This window comes from Ambystoma mexicanum, chromosome 1q, assembly GCF_040938575.1.
Source record: "Ambystoma mexicanum isolate Mex_15411 chromosome 1q, UKY_AmexF1_1, whole genome shotgun sequence".
Taxonomy (NCBI): Eukaryota; Metazoa; Chordata; class Amphibia; order Caudata; family Ambystomatidae; genus Ambystoma; species Ambystoma mexicanum.
The window spans coordinates 592,669,150-592,687,179 of NC_090922.1; the positions used below are offsets into that span (position 1 = coordinate 592,669,150).

An 18,030-nucleotide genomic window follows, 5' to 3' on the forward strand; every position below is an offset into this window, starting at 1 on the left:
CAACATCCTGGGGGAGGAGCCCCATCTCTGGGGCCCAAAAGAAAATCTCACGCCTGCCTCCCAGAAGCCCTAGACCTTATGTAAACGAGGGGAGTCCTCAGGCAAAGGCAGACTCTGCCTGCCTTTTGGCCAATGTCACATGGCCTGCGGTCTGGAGAAATTTGCATACCCACAATCCCCTGCCAGGTTTCATGACTTTGGATGGGATTGCTTGCAAATAAAGTCATTCTGCCACGGGTTCGGAGCCCGATAGCATTCTCCATTCGCTTCATCTCAAAAAGCGTCATCGTGTGCACTGCTTCACTAAGTCACCCTGAGCTAGTGAGGTGTTGCATTTTTTGCGGCCGCAGTCGGGGCCACTAGAGCGCATACTCTGGTTTCTCTTCAAACCGAATAAATCTTTCGCCTTTTACTAAAGATTTCCGTGGAGAGGAACATTAAAGAGTTTCACTCAATTTTTTGAAGCCCTGCCAAGTGCAGGGTTACCTATGCTGGTTAAAAAAAAAAAGAAACAGAGCAAATGAAAGCGCAAAGCCTGCTTTTCAGCTGTTGGCTTGCACCCCCCAGCTGTCAGTCAGCCTTTGCAGGGGTCCTCGCAGCACAGCCAGGCTGATGCTTTGCAGTGGTAGCCAGAGGGGGGAGCCTTTAGCTAATGCTTGCTGCTGTCGCCACCTGCTGGTGAGCCAGCAGAGGCTGGCTCCAAGCTAGCATCCAGGAGGATATGGCCCCAGTGGGCAGGGGTTTGGGCCCGGGCCCCGATCGGCTGACGAACGCCTGACAAACGCCGTTCTTTGCCCGCTGGCAGCCCAGGAGGCCCAGCACCCGTGCAAGACAGGGTGAGGGCGGAAAATGACCCCTGTGTCCTGAGAAAGGAGAGAGCGGGCTGCTTTTTCAACATCCTGGGGGAGGAGCCCCATCTCTGGGGCCCAAAAGAAAATCTCACGCCTGCCTCCCAGAAGCCCTAGACCTTATGTAAACGAGGGGAGTCCTCAGGCAAAGGCAGACTCTGCCTGCCTTTTGGCCAATGTCACATGGCCTGCGGTCTGGAGAAATTTGCATACCCACAATCCCCTGCCAGGTTTCATGACTTTGGATGGGATTGCTTGCAAATAAAGTCATTCTGCCACGGGTTCGGAGCCCGATAGCATTCTCCATTCGCTTCATCTCAAAAAGCGTCATCGTGTGCACTGCTTCACTAAGTCACCCTGAGCTAGTGAGGTGTTGCATTTTTTGCGGCCGCAGTCGGGGCCACTAGAGCGCATACTCTGGTTTCTCTTCAAACCGAATAAATCTTTCGCCTTTTACTAAAGATTTCCGTGGAGAGGAACATTAAAGAGTTTCACTCAATTTTTTGAAGCCCTGCCAAGTGCAGGGTTACCTATGCTGGTTAAAAAAAAAAAGAAACAGAGCAAATAAAAGCGCAAAGCCTGCTTTTCAGCTGTTGGCTTGCACCCCCCAGCTGTCAGTCAGCCTTTGCAGGGGTCCTCGCAGCACAGCCAGGCTGATGCCTTGCAGTGGTAGCCAGAGGGGGGAGCCTTTAGCTAATGCTTGCTGCTGTTGCCACCTGCTGGTGAGCCAGCAGAGGCTGGCTCCAAGCTAGCATCCAGGAGGATATGGCCCCAGTGGGCAGGGGTTTGGGCCCGGGCCCCGATCGGCTGACGAACGCCTGACAAACGCCGTCCTTTGCCCGGCGGGCTTTGCCCTGGCGGGCAAAAGAACCTGGCAGCCCAGGAGGCCCAGCACCCGTGCAAGACAGGGTGAGGGCGGAAAATGACCCCTGTGTCCTGAGAAAGGAGAGAGCGGGCTGCTTTTTCAACATCCTGGGGGAGGAGCCCCATCTCTGGGGCCCAAAAGAAAATCTCACGCCTGCCTCCCAGAAGCCCTAGACCTTATGTAAACGAGGGGAGTCCTCAGGCAAAGGCAGACTCTGCCTGCCTTTTGGCCAATGTCACATGGCCTGCGGTCTGGAGAAATTTGCATACCCACAATCCCCTGCCAGGTTTCATGACTTTGGATGGGATTGCTTGCAAATAAAGTCATTCTGCCACGGGTTCGGAGCCCGATAGCATTCTCCATTCGCTTCATCTCAAAAAGCGTCATCGTGTGCACTGCTTCACTAAGTCACCCTGAGCTAGTGAGGTGTTGCATTTTTTGCGGCCGCAGTCGGGGCCACTAGAGCGCATACTCTGGTTTCTCTTCAAACCGAATAAATCTTTCGCCTTTTACTAAAGATTTCCGTGGAGAGGAACATTAAAGAGTTTCACTCAATTTTTTGAAGCCCTGCCAAGTGCAGGGTTACCTATGCTGGTTAAAAAAAAAAAGAAACAGAGCAAATGAAAGCGCAAAGCCTGCTTTTCAGCTGTTGGCTTGCACCCCCCAGCTGTCAGTCAGCCTTTGCAGGGGTCCTCGCAGCACAGCCAGGCTGATGCTTTGCAGTGGTAGCCAGAGGGGGGAGCCTTTAGCTAATGCTTGCTGCTGTCGCCACCTGCTGGTGAGCCAGCAGAGGCTGGCTCCAAGCTAGCATCCAGGAGGATATGGCCCCAGTGGGCAGGGGTTTGGGCCCGGGCCCCGATCGGCTGACGAACGCCTGACAAACGCCGTTCTTTGCCCGCTGGCAGCCCAGGAGGCCCAGCACCCGTGCAAGACAGGGTGAGGGCGGAAAATGATCCCTGTGTCCTGAGAAAGGAGAGAGCGGGCTGCTTCTTCAACATCCTGGGGGAGGAGCCCCATCTCTGGGGCCCAAAAGAAAATCTCACGCCTGCCTCCCAGAAGCCTTAGACCTTATGTAAACGAGGGGAGTCCTCAGGCAAAGGCAGACTCTGCCTGCCTTTTGGCCAATGTCACATGGCCTGCGGTCTGGAGAAATTTGCATACCCACAATCCCCTGCCAGGTTTCATGACTTTGGATGGGATTGCTTGCAAATAAAGTCATTCTGCCACGGGTTCGGAGCCCGATAGCATTCTCCATTCGCTTCATCTCAAAAAGCGTCATCGTGTGCACTGCTTCACTAAGTCACCCTGAGCTAGTGAGGTGTTGCATTTTTTGCGGCCGCAGTCGGGGCCACTAGAGCGCATACTCTGGTTTCTCTTCAAACCGAATAAATCTTTCGCCTTTTACTAAAGATTTCCGTGGAGAGGAACATTAAAGAGTTTCACTCAATTTTTTGAAGCCCTGCCAAGTGCAGGGTTACCTATGCTGGTTAAAAAGAAACAGAGCAAATGAAAGCGCAAAGCCTGCTTTTCAGCTGTTGGCTTGCACCCCCCAGCTGTCAGTCAGCCTTTGCAGGGGTCCTCGCAGCACAGCCAGGCTGATGCCTTGCAGTGGTAGCCAGAGGGGGGAGCCTTTAGCTAATGCTTGCTGCTGTCGCCACCTGCTGGTGAGCCAGCAGAGGCTGGCTCCAAGCTAGCATCCAGGAGGATATGGCCCCAGTGGGCAGGGGTTTGGGCCCGGGCCCCGATCGGCTGACGAACGCCTGACAAACGCCGTCCTTTGCCCGCTGGCAGCCCAGGAGGCCCAGCACCCGTGCAAGACAGGGTGAGGGCGGAAAATGACCCCTGTGTCCTGAGAAAGGAGAGAGCGGGCTGCTTCTTCAACATCCTGGGGGAGGAGCCCCATCTCTGGGGCCCAAAAGAAAATCTCACGCCTGCCTCCCAGAAGCCCTAGACCTTATGTAAACGAGGGGAGTCCTCAGGCAAAGGCAGACTCTGCCTGCCTTTTGGCCAATGTCACATGGCCTGCGGTCTGGAGAAATTTGCATACCCACAATCCCCTGCCAGGTTTCATGACTTTGGATGGGATTGCTTGCAAATAAAGTCATTCTGCCACGGGTTCGGAGCCCGATAGCATTCTCCATTCGCTTCATCTCAAAAAGCGTCATTGTGTGCACTGCTTCACTAAGTCACCCTGAGCTAGTGAGGTGTTGCATTTTTTGCGGCCGCAGTCGGGGCCACTAGAGCGCATACTCTGGTTTCTCTTCAAACCGAATAAATCTTTCGCCTTTTACTAAAGATTTCCGTGGAGAGGAACATTAAAGAGTTTCACTCAATTTTTTGAAGCCCTGCCAAGTGCAGGGTTACCTATGCTGGTTATAAAAAAAAAGAAACAGAGCAAATGAAAGCGCAAAGCCTGCTTTTCAGCTGTTGGCTTGCACCCCCCAGCTGTCAGTCAGCCTTTGCAGGGGTCCTCGCAGCACAGCCAGGCTGATGCCTTGCAGTGGTAGCCAGAGGGGGGAGCCTTTAGCTAATGCTTGCTGCTGTCGCCACCTGCTGGTGAGCCAGCAGAGGCTGGCTCCAAGCTAGCATCCAGGAGGATATGGCCCCAGTGGGCAGGGGTTTGGGCCCGGGCCCCGATCGGCTGACAAACGCCTGACAAACGCCGTCCTTTGCCCGGCGGGCTTTGCCCTGGCGGGCAAAAGAACCTGGCAGCCCAGGAGGCCCAGCACCCGTGCAAGACAGGGTGAGGGCGGAAAATGACCCCTGTGTCCTGAGAAAGGAGAGAGCGGGCTGCTTTTTCAACATCCTGGGGGAGGAGCCCCATCTCTGGGGCCCAAAAGAAAATCTCACGCCTGCCTCCCAGAAGCCCTAGACCTTATGTAAACGAGGGGAGTCCTCAGGCAAAGGCAGACTCTGCCTGCCTTTTGGCCAATGTCACATGGCCTGCGGTCTGGAGAAATTTGCATACCCACAATCCCCTGCCAGGTTTCATGACTTTGGATGGGATTGCTTGCAAATAAAGTCATTCTGCCACGGGTTCGGAGCCCGATAGCATTCTCCATTCGCTTCATCTCAAAAAGCGTCATCGTGTGCACTGCTTCACTAAGTCACCCTGAGCTAGTGAGGTGTTGCATTTTTTGCGGCCGCAGTCGGGGCCACTAGAGCGCATACTCTGGTTTCTCTTCAAACCGAATAAATCTTTCGCCTTTTACTAAAGATTTCCGTGGAGAGGAACATTAAAGAGTTTCACTCAATTTTTTGAAGCCCTGCCAAGTGCAGGGTTACCTATGCTGGTTAAAAAAAAAAAGAAACAGAGCAAATGAAAGCGCAAAGCCTGCTTTTCAGCTGTTGGCTTGCACCCCCCAGCTGTCAGTCAGCCTTTGCAGGGGTCCTCGCAGCACAGCCAGGCTGATGCTTTGCAGTGGTAGCCAGAGGGGGGAGCCTTTAGCTAATGCTTGCTGCTGTCGCCACCTGCTGGTGAGCCAGCAGAGGCTGGCTCCAAGCTAGCATCCAGGAGGATATGGCCCCAGTGGGCAGGGGTTTGGGCCCGGGCCCCGATCGGCTGACGAACGCCTGACAAACGCCGTTCTTTGCCCGCTGGCAGCCCAGGAGGCCCAGCACCCGTGCAAGACAGGGTGAGGGCGGAAAATGACCCCTGTGTCCTGAGAAAGGAGAGAGCGGGCTGCTTTTTCAACATCCTGGGGGAGGAGCCCCATCTCTGGGGCCCAAAAGAAAATCTCACGCCTGCCTCCCAGAAGCCCTAGACCTTATGTAAACGAGGGGAGTCCTCAGGCAAAGGCAGACTCTGCCTGCCTTTTGGCCAATGTCACATGGCCTGCGGTCTGGAGAAATTTGCATACCCACAATCCCCTGCCAGGTTTCATGACTTTGGATGGGATTGCTTGCAAATAAAGTCATTCTGCCACGGGTTCGGAGCCCGATAGCATTCTCCATTCGCTTCATCTCAAAAAGCGTCATCGTGTGCACTGCTTCACTAAGTCACCCTGAGCTAGTGAGGTGTTGCATTTTTTGCGGCCGCAGTCGGGGCCACTAGAGCGCATACTCTGGTTTCTCTTCAAACCGAATAAATCTTTCGCCTTTTACTAAAGATTTCCGTGGAGAGGAACATTAAAGAGTTTCACTCAATTTTTTGAAGCCCTGCCAAGTGCAGGGTTACCTATGCTGGTTAAAAAAAAAAAGAAACAGAGCAAATGAAAGCGCAAAGCCTGCTTTTCAGCTGTTGGCTTGCACCCCCCAGCTGTCAGTCAGCCTTTGCAGGGGTCCTCGCAGCACAGCCAGGCTGATGCTTTGCAGTGGTAGCCAGAGGGGGGAGCCTTTAGCTAATGCTTGCTGCTGTCGCCACCTGCTGGTGAGCCAGCAGAGGCTGGCTCCAAGCTAGCATCCAGGAGGATATGGCCCCAGTGGGCAGGGGTTTGGGCCCGGGCCCCGATCGGCTGACGAACGCCTGACAAACGCCGTTCTTTGCCCGCTGGCAGCCCAGGAGGCCCAGCACCCGTGCAAGACAGGGTGAGGGCGGAAAATGACCCCTGTGTCCTGAGAAAGGAGAGAGCGGGCTGCTTTTTCAACATCCTGGGGGAGGAGCCCCATCTCTGGGGCCCAAAAGAAAATCTCACGCCTGCCTCCCAGAAGCCCTAGACCTTATGTAAACGAGGGGAGTCCTCAGGCAAAGGCAGACTCTGCCTGCCTTTTGGCCAATGTCACATGGCCTGCGGTCTGGAGAAATTTGCATACCCACAATCCCCTGCCAGGTTTCATGACTTTGGATGGGATTGCTTGCAAATAAAGTCATTCTGCCACGGGTTCGGAGCCCGATAGCATTCTCCATTCGCTTCATCTCAAAAAGCGTCATCGTGTGCACTGCTTCACTAAGTCACCCTGAGCTAGTGAGGTGTTGCATTTTTTGCGGCCGCAGTCGGGGCCACTAGAGCGCATACTCTGGTTTCTCTTCAAACCGAATAAATCTTTCGCCTTTTACTAAAGATTTCCGTGGAGAGGAACATTAAAGAGTTTCACTCAATTTTTTGAAGCCCTGCCAAGTGCAGGGTTACCTATGCTGGTTAAAAAAAAAAAGAAACAGAGCAAATAAAAGCGCAAAGCCTGCTTTTCAGCTGTTGGCTTGCACCCCCCAGCTGTCAGTCAGCCTTTGCAGGGGTCCTCGCAGCACAGCCAGGCTGATGCCTTGCAGTGGTAGCCAGAGGGGGGAGCCTTTAGCTAATGCTTGCTGCTGTTGCCACCTGCTGGTGAGCCAGCAGAGGCTGGCTCCAAGCTAGCATCCAGGAGGATATGGCCCCAGTGGGCAGGGGTTTGGGCCCGGGCCCCGATCGGCTGACGAACGCCTGACAAACGCCGTCCTTTGCCCGGCGGGCTTTGCCCTGGCGGGCAAAAGAACCTGGCAGCCCAGGAGGCCCAGCACCCGTGCAAGACAGGGTGAGGGCGGAAAATGACCCCTGTGTCCTGAGAAAGGAGAGAGCGGGCTGCTTTTTCAACATCCTGGGGGAGGAGCCCCATCTCTGGGGCCCAAAAGAAAATCTCACGCCTGCCTCCCAGAAGCCCTAGACCTTATGTAAACGAGGGGAGTCCTCAGGCAAAGGCAGACTCTGCCTGCCTTTTGGCCAATGTCACATGGCCTGCGGTCTGGAGAAATTTGCATACCCACAATCCCCTGCCAGGTTTCATGACTTTGGATGGGATTGCTTGCAAATAAAGTCATTCTGCCACGGGTTCGGAGCCCGATAGCATTCTCCATTCGCTTCATCTCAAAAAGCGTCATCGTGTGCACTGCTTCACTAAGTCACCCTGAGCTAGTGAGGTGTTGCATTTTTTGCGGCCGCAGTCGGGGCCACTAGAGCGCATACTCTGGTTTCTCTTCAAACCGAATAAATCTTTCGCCTTTTACTAAAGATTTCCGTGGAGAGGAACATTAAAGAGTTTCACTCAATTTTTTGAAGCCCTGCCAAGTGCAGGGTTACCTATGCTGGTTAAAAAAAAAAAGAAACAGAGCAAATGAAAGCGCAAAGCCTGCTTTTCAGCTGTTGGCTTGCACCCCCCAGCTGTCAGTCAGCCTTTGCAGGGGTCCTCGCAGCACAGCCAGGCTGATGCTTTGCAGTGGTAGCCAGAGGGGGGAGCCTTTAGCTAATGCTTGCTGCTGTCGCCACCTGCTGGTGAGCCAGCAGAGGCTGGCTCCAAGCTAGCATCCAGGAGGATATGGCCCCAGTGGGCAGGGGTTTGGGCCCGGGCCCCGATCGGCTGACGAACGCCTGACAAACGCCGTTCTTTGCCCGCTGGCAGCCCAGGAGGCCCAGCACCCGTGCAAGACAGGGTGAGGGCGGAAAATGACCCCTGTGTCCTGAGAAAGGAGAGAGCGGGCTGCTTTTTCAACATCCTGGGGGAGGAGCCCCATCTCTGGGGCCCAAAAGAAAATCTCACGCCTGCCTCCCAGAAGCCCTAGACCTTATGTAAACGAGGGGAGTCCTCAGGCAAAGGCAGACTCTGCCTGCCTTTTGGCCAATGTCACATGGCCTGCGGTCTGGAGAAATTTGCATACCCACAATCCCCTGCCAGGTTTCATGACTTTGGATGGGATTGCTTGCAAATAAAGTCATTCTGCCACGGGTTCGGAGCCCGATAGCATTCTCCATTCGCTTCATCTCAAAAAGCGTCATCGTGTGCACTGCTTCACTAAGTCACCCTGAGCTAGTGAGGTGTTGCATTTTTTGCGGCCGCAGTCGGGGCCACTAGAGCGCATACTCTGGTTTCTCTTCAAACCGAATAAATCTTTCGCCTTTTACTAAAGATTTCCGTGGAGAGGAACATTAAAGAGTTTCACTCAATTTTTTGAAGCCCTGCCAAGTGCAGGGTTACCTATGCTGGTTAAAAAAAAAAAGAAACAGAGCAAATGAAAGCGCAAAGCCTGCTTTTCAGCTGTTGGCTTGCACCCCCCAGCTGTCAGTCAGCCTTTGCAGGGGTCCTTGCAGCACAGCCAGGCTGATGCCTTGCAGTGGTAGCCAGAGGGGGGAGCCTTTAGCTAATGCTTGCTGCTGTCGCCACCTGCTGGTGAGCCAGCAGAGGCTGGCTCCAAGCTAGCATCCAGGAGGATATGGCCCCAGTGGGCAGGGGTTTGGGCCCGGGCCCCGATCGGCTGACGAACGCCTGACAAACGCCGTCCTTTGCCCGCTGGCAGCCCAGGAGGCCCAGCACCCGTGCAAGACAGGGTGAGGGCGGAAAATGACCCCTGTGTCCTGAGAAAGGAGAGAGCGGGCTGCTTCTTCAACATCCTGGGGGAGGAGCCCCATCTCTGGGGCCCAAAAGAAAATCTCACGCCTGCCTCCCAGAAGCCCTAGACCTTATGTAAACGAGGGGAGTCCTCAAGCAAAAGCAGACTCTGCCTGCCTTTTGGCCAATGTTACATGGCCTGCGGTCTGGAGAAATTTGCATACCCACAATCCCCTGCCAGGTTTCATGACTTTGGATGGGATTGCTTGCAAATAAAGTCATTCTGCCACGGGTTCGGAGCCCGATGGCATTCTCCATTCGCTTCATCTCAAAAAGCGTCATCGTGTGCACTGCTTCACTAAGTCACCCTGAGCTAGTGAGGTGTTGCATTTTTTGCGGCCGCAGTCGGGGCCACTAGAGCGCATACTCTGGTTTCTCTTCAAACCGAATAAATCTTTCGCCTTTTACTAAAGATTTCCGTGGAGAGGAACATTAAAGAGTTTCACTCAATGTTTTGAAGCCCTGCCAAGTGCAGGGTTACCTATGCTGGTTAAAAAGAAACAGAGCAAATGAAAGCGCAAAGCCTGCTTTTCAGCTGTTGGCTTGCACCCCCCAGCTGTCAGTCAGCCTTTGCAGGGGTCCTCGCAGCACAGCCAGGCTGATGCCTTGCAGTGGTAGCCAGAGGGGGGAGCCTTTAGCTAATGCTTGCTGCTGTCGCCACCTGCTGGTGAGCCAGCAGAGGCTGGCTCCAAGCTAGCATCCAGGAGGATATGGCCCCAGTGGGCAGGGGTTTGGGCCCGGGCCCCGATCGCCTGACAAACGCCTGACAAACGCCGTCCTTTGCCCGGCGGGCTTTGCCCTGGCGGGCAAAAGAACCTGGCAGCCCAGGAGGCCCAGCACCCGTGCAAGACAGGGTGAGGGCGGAAAATGACCCCTGTGTCCTGAGAAAGGAGAGAGCGGGCTGCTTTTTCAACATCCTGGGGGAGGAGCCCCATCTCTGGGGCCCAAAAGAAAATCTCACGCCTGCCTCCCAGAAGCCCTAGACCTTATGTAAACGAGGGGAGTCCTCAGGCAAAGGCAGACTCTGCCTGCCTTTTGGCCAATGTCACATGGCCTGCGGTCTGGAGAAATTTGCATACCCACAATCCCCTGCCAGGTTTCATGACTTTGGATGGGATTGCTTGCAAATAAAGTCATTCTGCCACGGGTTCGGAGCCCGATAGCATTCTCCATTCGCTTCATCTCAAAAAGCGTCATCGTGTGCACTGCTTCACTAAGTCACCCTGAGCTAGTGAGGTGTTGCATTTTTTGCGGCCGCAGTCGGGGCCACTAGAGCGCATACTCTGGTTTCTCTTCAAACCGAATAAATCTTTCGCCTTTTACTAAAGATTTCCGTGGAGAGGAACATTAAAGAGTTTCACTCAATTTTTTGAAGCCCTGCCAAGTGCAGGGTTACCTATGCTGGTTAAAAAAAAAAAGAAACAGAGCAAATGAAAGCGCAAAGCCTGCTTTTCAGCTGTTGGCTTGCACCCCCCAGCTGTCAGTCAGCCTTTGCAGGGGTCCTCGCAGCACAGCCAGGCTGATGCTTTGCAGTGGTAGCCAGAGGGGGGAGCCTTTAGCTAATGCTTGCTGCTGTCGCCACCTGCTGGTGAGCCAGCAGAGGCTGGCTCCAAGCTAGCATCCAGGAGGATATGGCCCCAGTGGGCAGGGGTTTGGGCCCGGGCCCCGATCGGCTGACGAACGCCTGACAAACGCCGTTCTTTGCCCGCTGGCAGCCCAGGAGGCCCAGCACCCGTGCAAGACAGGGTGAGGGCGGAAAATGATCCCTGTGTCCTGAGAAAGGAGAGAGCGGGCTGCTTCTTCAACATCCTGGGGGAGGAGCCCCATCTCTGGGGCCCAAAAGAAAATCTCACGCCTGCCTCCCAGAAGCCCTAGACCTTATGTAAACGAGGGGAGTCCTCAGGCAAAGGCAGACTCTGCCTGCCTTTTGGCCAATGTCACATGGCCTGCGGTCTGGAGAAATTTGCATACCCACAATCCCCTGCCAGGTTTCATGACTTTGGATGGGATTGCTTGCAAATAAAGTCATTCTGCCACGGGTTCGGAGCCCGATAGCATTCTCCATTCGCTTCATCTCAAAAAGCGTCATCGTGTGCACTGCTTCACTAAGTCACCCTGAGCTAGTGAGGTGTTGCATTTTTTGCGGCCGCAGTCGGGGCCACTAGAGCGCATACTCTGGTTTCTCTTCAAACCGAATAAATCTTTCGCCTTTTACTAAAGATTTCCGTGGAGAGGAACATTAAAGAGTTTCACTCAATTTTTTGAAGCCCTGCCAAGTGCAGGGTTACCTATGCTGGTTAAAAAAAAAAAGAAACAGAGCAAATGAAAGCGCAAAGCCTGCTTTTCAGCTGTTGGCTTGCACCCCCCAGCTGTCAGTCAGCCTTTGCAGGGGTCCTCGCAGCACAGCCAGGCTGATGCCTTGCAGTGGTAGCCAGAGGGGGGAGCCTTTAGCTAATGCTTGCTGCTGTTGCCACCTGCTGGTGAGCCAGCAGAGGCTGGCTCCAAGCTAGCATCCAGGAGGATATGGCCCCAGTGGGCAGGGGTTTGGGCCCGGGCCCCGATCGGCTGACGAACGCCTGACAAACGCCGTCCTTTGCCCGGCGGGCTTTGCCCTGGCGGGCAAAAGAACCTGGCAGCCCAGGAGGCCCAGCACCCGTGCAAGACAGGGTGAGGGCGGAAAATGACCCCTGTGTCCTGAGAAAGGAGAGAGCGGGCTGCTTTTTCAACATCCTGGGGGAGGAGCCCCATCTCTGGGGCCCAAAAGAAAATCTCACGCCTGCCTCCCAGAAGCCCTAGACCTTATGTAAACGAGGGGAGTCCTCAGGCAAAGGCAGACTCTGCCTGCCTTTTGGCCAATGTCACATGGCCTGCGGTCTGGAGAAATTTGCATACCCACAATCCCCTGCCAGGTTTCATGACTTTGGATGGGATTGCTTGCAAATAAAGTCATTCTGCCACGGGTTCGGAGCCCGATAGCATTCTCCATTCGCTTCATCTCAAAAAGCGTCATCGTGTGCACTGCTTCACTAAGTCACCCTGAGCTAGTGAGGTGTTGCATTTTTTGCGGCCGCAGTCGGGGCCACTAGAGCGCATACTCTGGTTTCTCTTCAAACCGAATAAATCTTTCGCCTTTTACTAAAGATTTCCGTGGAGAGGAACATTAAAGAGTTTCACTCAATTTTTTGAAGCCCTGCCAAGTGCAGGGTTACCTATGCTGGTTAAAAAAAAAAAGAAACAGAGCAAATGAAAGCGCAAAGCCTGCTTTTCAGCTGTTGGCTTGCACCCCCCAGCTGTCAGTCAGCCTTTGCAGGGGTCGTCGCAGCACAGCCAGGCTGATGCTTTGCAGTGGTAGCCAGAGGGGGGAGCCTTTAGCTAATGCTTGCTGCTGTCGCCACCTGCTGGTGAGCCAGCAGAGGCTGGCTCCAAGCTAGCATCCAGGAGGATATGGCCCCAGTGGGCAGGGGTTTGGGCCCGGGCCCCGATCGGCTGACGAACGCCTGACAAACGCCGTTCTTTGCCCGCTGGCAGCCCAGGAGGCCCAGCACCCGTGCAAGACAGGGTGAGGGCGGAAAATGATCCCTGTGTCCTGAGAAAGGAGAGAGCGGGCTGCTTCTTCAACATCCTGGGGGAGGAGCCCCATCTCTGGGGCCCAAAAGAAAATCTCACGCCTGCCTCCCAGAAGCCCTAGACCTTATGTAAACGAGGGGAGTCCTCAGGCAAAGGCAGACTCTGCCTGCCTTTTGGCCAATGTCACATGGCCTGCGGTCTGGAGAAATTTGCATACCCACAATCCCCTGCCAGGTTTCATGACTTTGGATGGGATTGCTTGCAAATAAAGTCATTCTGCCACGGGTTCGGAGCCCGATAGCATTCTCCATTCGCTTCATCTCAAAAAGCGTCATCGTGTGCACTGCTTCACTAAGTCACCCTGAGCTAGTGAGGTGTTGCATTTTTTGCGGCCGCAGTCGGGGCCACTAGAGCGCATACTCTGGTTTCTCTTCAAACCGAATAAATCTTTCGCCTTTTACTAAAGATTTCCGTGGAGAGGAACATTAAAGAGTTTCACTCAATTTTTTGAAGCCCTGCCAAGTGCAGGGTTACCTATGCTGGTTAAAAAAAAAAAGAAACAGAGCAAATGAAAGCGCAAAGCCTGCTTTTCAGCTGTTGGCTTGCACCCCCCAGCTGTCAGTCAGCCTTTGCAGGGGTCCTTGCAGCACAGCCAGGCTGATGCCTTGCAGTGGTAGCCAGAGGGGGGAGCCTTTAGCTAATGCTTGCTGCTGTCGCCACCTGCTGGTGAGCCAGCAGAGGCTGGCTCCAAGCTAGCATCCAGGAGGATATGGCCCCAGTGGGCAGGGGTTTGGGCCCGGGCCCCGATCGGCTGACGAACGCCTGACAAACGCCGTCCTTTGCCCGCTGGCAGCCCAGGAGGCCCAGCACCCGTGCAAGACAGGGTGAGGGCGGAAAATGACCCCTGTGTCCTGAGAAAGGAGAGAGCGGGCTGCTTCTTCAACATCCTGGGGGAGGAGCCCCATCTCTGGGGCCCAAAAGAAAATCTCACGCCTGCCTCCCAGAAGCCCTAGACCTTATGTAAACGAGGGGAGTCCTCAAGCAAAAGCAGACTCTGCCTGCCTTTTGGCCAATGTTACATGGCCTGCGGTCTGGAGAAATTTGCATACCCACAATCCCCTGCCAGGTTTCATGACTTTGGATGGGATTGCTTGCAAATAAAGTCATTCTGCCACGGGTTCGGAGCCCGATGGCATTCTCCATTCGCTTCATCTCAAAAAGCGTCATCGTGTGCACTGCTTCACTAAGTCACCCTGAGCTAGTGAGGTGTTGCATTTTTTGCGGCCGCAGTCGGGGCCACTAGAGCGCATACTCTGGTTTCTCTTCAAACCGAATAAATCTTTCGCCTTTTACTAAAGATTTCCGTGGAGAGGAACATTAAAGAGTTTCACTCAATGTTTTGAAGCCCTGCCAAGTGCAGGGTTACCTATGCTGGTTAAAAAGAAACAGAGCAAATGAAAGCGCAAAGCCTGCTTTTCAGCTGTTGGCTTGCACCCCCCAGCTGTCAGTCAGCCTTTGCAGGGGTCCTCGCAGCACAGCCAGGCTGATGCCTTGCAGTGGTAGCCAGAGGGGGGAGCCTTTAGCTAATGCTTGCTGCTGTCGCCACCTGCTGGTGAGCCAGCAGAGGCTGGCTCCAAGCTAGCATCCAGGAGGATATGGCCCCAGTGGGCAGGGGTTTGGGCCCGGGCCCCGATCGCCTGACAAACGCCTGACAAACGCCGTCCTTTGCCCGGCGGGCTTTGCCCTGGCGGGCAAAAGAACCTGGCAGCCCAGGAGGCCCAGCACCCGTGCAAGACAGGGTGAGGGCGGAAAATGACCCCTGTGTCCTGAGAAAGGAGAGAGCGGGCTGCTTTTTCAACATCCTGGGGGAGGAGCCCCATCTCTGGGGCCCAAAAGAAAATCTCACGCCTGCCTCCCAGAAGCCCTAGACCTTATGTAAACGAGGGGAGTCCTCAGGCAAAGGCAGACTCTGCCTGCCTTTTGGCCAATGTCACATGGCCTGCGGTCTGGAGAAATTTGCATACCCACAATCCCCTGCCAGGTTTCATGACTTTGGATGGGATTGCTTGCAAATAAAGTCATTCTGCCACGGGTTCGGAGCCCGATAGCATTCTCCATTCGCTTCATCTCAAAAAGCGTCATCGTGTGCACTGCTTCACTAAGTCACCCTGAGCTAGTGAGGTGTTGCATTTTTTGCGGCCGCAGTCGGGGCCACTAGAGCGCATACTCTGGTTTCTCTTCAAACCGAATAAATCTTTCGCCTTTTACTAAAGATTTCCGTGGAGAGGAACATTAAAGAGTTTCACTCAATTTTTTGAAGCCCTGCCAAGTGCAGGGTTACCTATGCTGGTTAAAAAAAAAAAGAAACAGAGCAAATGAAAGCGCAAAGCCTGCTTTTCAGCTGTTGGCTTGCACCCCCCAGCTGTCAGTCAGCCTTTGCAGGGGTCCTCGCAGCACAGCCAGGCTGATGCTTTGCAGTGGTAGCCAGAGGGGGGAGCCTTTAGCTAATGCTTGCTGCTGTCGCCACCTGCTGGTGAGCCAGCAGAGGCTGGCTCCAAGCTAGCATCCAGGAGGATATGGCCCCAGTGGGCAGGGGTTTGGGCCCGGGCCCCGATCGGCTGACGAACGCCTGACAAACGCCGTTCTTTGCCCGCTGGCAGCCCAGGAGGCCCAGCACCCGTGCAAGACAGGGTGAGGGCGGAAAATGATCCCTGTGTCCTGAGAAAGGAGAGAGCGGGCTGCTTCTTCAACATCCTGGGGGAGGAGCCCCATCTCTGGGGCCCAAAAGAAAATCTCACGCCTGCCTCCCAGAAGCCCTAGACCTTATGTAAACGAGGGGAGTCCTCAGGCAAAGGCAGACTCTGCCTGCCTTTTGGCCAATGTCACATGGCCTGCGGTCTGGAGAAATTTGCATACCCACAATCCCCTGCCAGGTTTCATGACTTTGGATGGGATTGCTTGCAAATAAAGTCATTCTGCCACGGGTTCGGAGCCCGATAGCATTCTCCATTCGCTTCATCTCAAAAAGCGTCATCGTGTGCACTGCTTCACTAAGTCACCCTGAGCTAGTGAGGTGTTGCATTTTTTGCGGCCGCAGTCGGGGCCACTAGAGCGCATACTCTGGTTTCTCTTCAAACCGAATAAATCTTTCGCCTTTTACTAAAGATTTCCGTGGAGAGGAACATTAAAGAGTTTCACTCAATTTTTTGAAGCCCTGCCAAGTGCAGGGTTACCTATGCTGGTTAAAAAAAAAAAGAAACAGAGCAAATGAAAGCGCAAAGCCTGCTTTTCAGCTGTTGGCTTGCACCCCCCAGCTGTCAGTCAGCCTTTGCAGGGGTCCTCGCAGCACAGCCAGGCTGATGCCTTGCAGTGGTAGCCAGAGGGGGGAGCCTTTAGCTAATGCTTGCTGCTGTTGCCACCTGCTGGTGAGCCAGCAGAGGCTGGCTCCAAGCTAGCATCCAGGAGGATATGGCCCCAGTGGGCAGGGGTTTGGGCCCGGGCCCCGATCGGCTGACGAACGCCTGACAAACGCCGTCCTTTGCCCGGCGGGCTTTGCCCTGGCGGGCAAAAGAACCTGGCAGCCCAGGAGGCCCAGCACCCGTGCAAGACAGGGTGAGGGCGGAAAATGACCCCTGTGTCCTGAGAAAGGAGAGAGCGGGCTGCTTTTTCAACATCCTGGGGGAGGAGCCCCATCTCTGGGGCCCAAAAGAAAATCTCACGCCTGCCTCCCAGAAGCCCTAGACCTTATGTAAACGAGGGGAGTCCTCAGGCAAAGGCAGACTCTGCCTGCCTTTTGGCCAATGTCACATGGCCTGCGGTCTGGAGAAATTTGCATACCCACAATCCCCTGCCAGGTTTCATGACTTTGGATGGGATTGCTTGCAAATAAAGTCATTCTGCCACGGGTTCGGAGCCCGATAGCATTCTCCATTCGCTTCATCTCAAAAAGCGTCATCGTGTGCACTGCTTCACTAAGTCACCCTGAGCTAGTGAGGTGTTGCATTTTTTGCGGCCGCAGTCGGGGCCACTAGAGCGCATACTCTGGTTTCTCTTCAAACCGAATAAATCTTTCGCCTTTTACTAAAGATTTCCGTGGAGAGGAACATTAAAGAGTTTCACTCAATTTTTTGAAGCCCTGCCAAGTGCAGGGTTACCTATGCTGGTTAAAAAAAAAAAGAAACAGAGCAAATGAAAGCGCAAAGCCTGCTTTTCAGCTGTTGGCTTGCACCCCCCAGCTGTCAGTCAGCCTTTGCAGGGGTCCTCGCAGCACAGCCAGGCTGATGCTTTGCAGTGGTAGCCAGAGGGGGGAGCCTTTAGCTAATGCTTGCTGCTGTCGCCACCTGCTGGTGAGCCAGCAGAGGCTGGCTCCAAGCTAGCATCCAGGAGGATATGGCCCCAGTGGGCAGGGGTTTGGGCCCGGGCCCCGATCGGCTGACGAACGCCTGACAAACGCCGTTCTTTGCCCGCTGGCAGCCCAGGAGGCCCAGCACCCGTGCAAGACAGGGTGAGGGCGGAAAATGATCCCTGTGTCCTGAGAAAGGAGAGAGCGGGCTGCTTCTTCAACATCCTGGGGGAGGAGCCCCATCTCTGGGGCCCAAAAGAAAATCTCACGCCTGCCTCCCAGAAGCCCTAGACCTTATGTAAACGAGGGGAGTCCTCAGGCAAAGGCAGACTCTGCCTGCCTTTTGGCCAATGTCACATGGCCTGCGGTCTGGAGAAATTTGCATACCCACAATCCCCTGCCAGGTTTCATGACTTTGGATGGGATTGCTTGCAAATAAAGTCATTCTGCCACGGGTTCGGAGCCCGATAGCATTCTCCATTCGCTTCATCTCAAAAAGCGTCATCGTGTGCACTGCTTCACTAAGTCACCCTGAGCTAGTGAGGTGTTGCATTTTTTGCGGCCGCAGTCGGGGCCACTAGAGCGCATACTCTGGTTTCTCTTCAAACCGAATAAATCTTTCGCCTTTTACTAAAGATTTCCGTGGAGAGGAACATTAAAGAGTTTCACTCAATTTTTTGAAGCCCTGCCAAGTGCAGGGTTACCTATGCTGGTTAAAAAAAAAAAGAAACAGAGCAAATAAAAGCGCAAAGCCTGCTTTTCAGCTGTTGGCTTGCACCCCCCAGCTGTCAGTCAGCCTTTGCAGGGGTCCTCGCAGCACAGCCAGGCTGATGCCTTGCAGTGGTAGCCAGAGGGGGGAGCCTTTAGCTAATGCTTGCTGCTGTTGCCACCTGCTGGTGAGCCAGCAGAGGCTGGCTCCAAGCTAGCATCCAGGAGGATATGGCCCCAGTGGGCAGGGGTTTGGGCCCGGGACGAACGCCTGACAAACGCCGTCCTTTGCCCGGCGGGCTTTGCCCTGGCGGGCAAAAGAACCTGGCAGCCCAGGAGGCCCAGCACCCGTGCAAGACAGGGTGAGGGCGGAAAATGACCCCTGTGTCCTGAGAAAGGAGAGAGCG

At 54.5% G+C, this 18,030-nt stretch overlaps 20 non-coding genes across 20 annotated transcripts; all 20 read left to right on the plus strand.

The window, feature by feature from the left end:
* Window positions 1-368: 368 nt before the first annotated feature.
* LOC138564088 (U5 spliceosomal RNA) lies at window positions 369-484 on the plus strand. Its single transcript, XR_011300051.1, has one exon. It is a non-coding gene; the product is annotated as a U5 spliceosomal RNA (small nuclear RNA).
* A 776-nt stretch (window positions 485-1,260) lies between these two features.
* LOC138564089 (U5 spliceosomal RNA) lies at window positions 1,261-1,376 on the plus strand. The gene has a single exon (XR_011300052.1). It is a non-coding gene; the product is annotated as a U5 spliceosomal RNA (small nuclear RNA).
* Window positions 1,377-2,181: 805 nt separating this feature from the next.
* LOC138564090 (U5 spliceosomal RNA) lies at window positions 2,182-2,297 on the plus strand. Its single transcript, XR_011300053.1, has one exon. It is a non-coding gene; the product is annotated as a U5 spliceosomal RNA (small nuclear RNA).
* Window positions 2,298-3,073: 776 nt separating this feature from the next.
* Window positions 3,074-3,189, plus strand: LOC138564091 (U5 spliceosomal RNA). The gene has a single exon (XR_011300054.1). It is a non-coding gene; the product is annotated as a U5 spliceosomal RNA (small nuclear RNA).
* A 770-nt stretch (window positions 3,190-3,959) lies between these two features.
* LOC138564092 (U5 spliceosomal RNA) lies at window positions 3,960-4,075 on the plus strand. The gene has a single exon (XR_011300055.1). It is a non-coding gene; the product is annotated as a U5 spliceosomal RNA (small nuclear RNA).
* Window positions 4,076-4,880: 805 nt separating this feature from the next.
* On the plus strand, window positions 4,881-4,996 carry LOC138564093 (U5 spliceosomal RNA). The gene has a single exon (XR_011300056.1). It is a non-coding gene; the product is annotated as a U5 spliceosomal RNA (small nuclear RNA).
* Window positions 4,997-5,772: 776 nt separating this feature from the next.
* Window positions 5,773-5,888, plus strand: LOC138564094 (U5 spliceosomal RNA). The gene has a single exon (XR_011300057.1). It is a non-coding gene; the product is annotated as a U5 spliceosomal RNA (small nuclear RNA).
* Window positions 5,889-6,664: 776 nt separating this feature from the next.
* Window positions 6,665-6,780, plus strand: LOC138564096 (U5 spliceosomal RNA). Its single transcript, XR_011300059.1, has one exon. It is a non-coding gene; the product is annotated as a U5 spliceosomal RNA (small nuclear RNA).
* Window positions 6,781-7,585: 805 nt separating this feature from the next.
* Window positions 7,586-7,701, plus strand: LOC138564097 (U5 spliceosomal RNA). The gene has a single exon (XR_011300060.1). It is a non-coding gene; the product is annotated as a U5 spliceosomal RNA (small nuclear RNA).
* Window positions 7,702-8,477: 776 nt separating this feature from the next.
* Window positions 8,478-8,593, plus strand: LOC138564098 (U5 spliceosomal RNA). The gene has a single exon (XR_011300061.1). It is a non-coding gene; the product is annotated as a U5 spliceosomal RNA (small nuclear RNA).
* Window positions 8,594-9,369: 776 nt separating this feature from the next.
* Window positions 9,370-9,485, plus strand: LOC138565093 (U5 spliceosomal RNA). Its single transcript, XR_011301010.1, has one exon. It is a non-coding gene; the product is annotated as a U5 spliceosomal RNA (small nuclear RNA).
* Window positions 9,486-10,284: 799 nt separating this feature from the next.
* LOC138564099 (U5 spliceosomal RNA) lies at window positions 10,285-10,400 on the plus strand. Its single transcript, XR_011300062.1, has one exon. It is a non-coding gene; the product is annotated as a U5 spliceosomal RNA (small nuclear RNA).
* Window positions 10,401-11,176: 776 nt separating this feature from the next.
* On the plus strand, window positions 11,177-11,292 carry LOC138564100 (U5 spliceosomal RNA). Its single transcript, XR_011300063.1, has one exon. It is a non-coding gene; the product is annotated as a U5 spliceosomal RNA (small nuclear RNA).
* An 805-nt stretch (window positions 11,293-12,097) lies between these two features.
* Window positions 12,098-12,213, plus strand: LOC138564101 (U5 spliceosomal RNA). The gene has a single exon (XR_011300064.1). It is a non-coding gene; the product is annotated as a U5 spliceosomal RNA (small nuclear RNA).
* A 776-nt stretch (window positions 12,214-12,989) lies between these two features.
* On the plus strand, window positions 12,990-13,105 carry LOC138564102 (U5 spliceosomal RNA). Its single transcript, XR_011300065.1, has one exon. It is a non-coding gene; the product is annotated as a U5 spliceosomal RNA (small nuclear RNA).
* A 776-nt stretch (window positions 13,106-13,881) lies between these two features.
* On the plus strand, window positions 13,882-13,997 carry LOC138565094 (U5 spliceosomal RNA). Its single transcript, XR_011301011.1, has one exon. It is a non-coding gene; the product is annotated as a U5 spliceosomal RNA (small nuclear RNA).
* Window positions 13,998-14,796: 799 nt separating this feature from the next.
* On the plus strand, window positions 14,797-14,912 carry LOC138564103 (U5 spliceosomal RNA). Its single transcript, XR_011300066.1, has one exon. It is a non-coding gene; the product is annotated as a U5 spliceosomal RNA (small nuclear RNA).
* A 776-nt stretch (window positions 14,913-15,688) lies between these two features.
* On the plus strand, window positions 15,689-15,804 carry LOC138564104 (U5 spliceosomal RNA). Its single transcript, XR_011300067.1, has one exon. It is a non-coding gene; the product is annotated as a U5 spliceosomal RNA (small nuclear RNA).
* An 805-nt stretch (window positions 15,805-16,609) lies between these two features.
* LOC138564105 (U5 spliceosomal RNA) lies at window positions 16,610-16,725 on the plus strand. Its single transcript, XR_011300068.1, has one exon. It is a non-coding gene; the product is annotated as a U5 spliceosomal RNA (small nuclear RNA).
* Window positions 16,726-17,501: 776 nt separating this feature from the next.
* LOC138564108 (U5 spliceosomal RNA) lies at window positions 17,502-17,617 on the plus strand. The gene has a single exon (XR_011300070.1). It is a non-coding gene; the product is annotated as a U5 spliceosomal RNA (small nuclear RNA).
* Window positions 17,618-18,030: the final 413 nt, after the last annotated feature.